Genomic DNA, 2,181 nt, shown 5'->3' with positions numbered 1-2,181 from the left:
AAACAGAAACTTGGATTCGAACCCAAGGAAGGGGATGTGAAAGAGAGCGAAGGTATGAGGAGCTAGTAGAAAAGACGGAGAGGCTGCTGGTGAAACTGGGCCCCCCTCTCCCTCTGGATGATAAAGGGAACCACGCATTTTTCTCATTCCTCATGGGCAAGGTGGAAGGTTAGAGTCTTTTAAATTGTACCTGTGTGCGAGGCCAATTAATCAAAGTGTCTGTTACAGGACCAACACCCAAACGCATCTCGTAAAATTCAACCCATCCCTGGCTGAACGAATGTTTCTTCCGTCACGGCGTCAGTGACCTGTGTGGATTTATGTGTTTGCGCACCTTTTCTTGCAAGAATGGTGATTGTTTGAAAAGTCATGGAAACATCGAGATTTTTTTTTTCTTCTTCTATGCAAAACGATACACGGTCCGCGGTGTGAGTCAAGAACTTCCGGACTCAAAATCTTCGTTCTGCCACTTACAAATGTATGATCTTCAACAGGCGATTTGGCTTCTCCGTGTCTGTTTTCTCAGGATAACGACTATTTCACACGGTATTAAGAAATGAGATAAAGACTCTAAGGGCTTCGCTGGTAATACAACTTCCACCGGGAGGAAGAAATAGATTTTCTCCCCCTCTCCCTCTTTTAAAAATTTCTCACTCTATCCTGAGAAGCCACCTTTCTCAAATGTGTCCCTCAGAACACCTGCGCCAATAAATAGGCTTCCGTACTAGCTTCCCTCTTACAGATTCATGATGCCTATTACCGTACTGAAACCTCAGGAATCATACGGTAGAGAAAACTGGCCGGTTTTGTTTAATCTGGAATTCTCCAGTCTTATGTGACCAGACTGTTTCTTTTCTCCTGTCACCTCTCGCCAGCCCTCTCCGGGACCCTGCGATGAAACACACACGAAGAGAATGAGAGACTGTTCCAGAACACAGGATCGCCGAATGTAGGAGAAATCAGGAAGCCACCCTATCTCATCTGGAAAACCGGAGCTCCCGGGTTATCTACAGACAAATGTACCTTGTACACAAAGTGGTAGTATGGCCGTCAAGTTTTTCATAAGTTCAAGTAATTACTGATTTTAACTTATCTCATTCTTTTCTGCTTGACATCTCTTAGCTTTCGTCAGCCTCCAGTATCGTTTTTTTGGCTTGCTACTTATCTTTTAGTTTTTCTGGTCAAGCGTCAACTTTTGGTTCACTCAGGGTGGAGTCTCCGTTCTTCCCAAAACCCTTCGGTAGGTGTCGAAACGTCTCTTAATCCTCTCTTATGTCTTTAGAAAACCGGTCTGAATCCAATCCTGTCTCCGTGAAACAGAGAAATTTGTGTGTCAGCACTTCACAGGTTGCCCAGAAAAATAAAGAAAGCGACTTCTGAAAATGTTAGCTATAAGAAAAGAGGATAATGGGACAAGAGTTCAAGTGAAGACGGGAAGAAAGATAAAGTTTCCCCTCGCCCCCTCTCTCCCCGCCCCACGCCCCCCCCCCCCGCAAAAGAAGAGGAAAACAAGAAACTTACAAACCCTGATTCTCATCCTCATAAAAAGGAGTGAAAAGAGGCAGAATAGAGAGTGCAGAAATAAACCCATGCATATATGGTCAATTAACTTACGACAAAGGAGGGAAGAATATACAATAGGTCGCCTTGAGAATTGGTAACAGAGATTCTGTAACATAAAAGAAATTGCAACATTGTATAAATGTGTCTGAAAAGAGAAAACGATAGAGAAGAAGAAAATGGCTTTGACCCTCCCCCCACGAACAGATGGGAAAGAGAATCTGTCAGCTCCTGACGCCAAAAGACAGACTCCTCCTGAATATTTCATTTTCTTCCCCTGAAATAAAATAGTTGTGTGCTGAAACCAGAATGGGCAACCCCTCCCGACAATAATAAAGGGAAAATAAATAAAGATATCTATTACAGCCCTGTCACGCCAGGAACTATACAATTCCAATCTGGAATGGAACTTTTCTTGTAAACATTATTAATTGATTTCCGCTTCCAGTAATGGCAGGCTACGTTAGTTGGACCGATGTGCTCGCAGAAAAACAGCTACAGGTTATGAATCAAATGCAAAAATAAAATGTTTTTTAAAAAGCATCGAAAAGCTGACAAGATAGTGAGGAATTTCTAGGGCAAACTTGAAAGGAAAGCAGGAACCCAGATTGGTACGGGGAG

General features: G+C 43.0%; 1 long non-coding RNA gene across 1 annotated transcript; it reads right to left on the bottom strand.

Moving 5' to 3' along the window:
* Positions 1 to 398: 398 nt before the first annotated feature.
* On the bottom strand, positions 399 to 1,691 carry LOC109496508. The gene is made up of 2 exons (XR_002152552.3): positions 1,615 to 1,691; positions 399 to 1,303 (listed from the first exon to the last, which is right to left on the bottom strand). It is a non-coding gene; the product is annotated as an uncharacterized LOC109496508 (long non-coding RNA).
* Between the last annotated feature and the right edge of the window lie 490 nt (positions 1,692 to 2,181).

The sequence above is a fragment of the Felis catus genome, chromosome X (genome assembly GCF_018350175.1).
Source record: "Felis catus isolate Fca126 chromosome X, F.catus_Fca126_mat1.0, whole genome shotgun sequence".
Lineage (NCBI taxonomy): Eukaryota > Metazoa > Chordata > Mammalia > Carnivora > Felidae > Felis > Felis catus.
The sequence above is the reverse complement of the archived record's forward strand: the minus strand, read 5'-3'. Positions and strand labels throughout refer to the sequence as shown.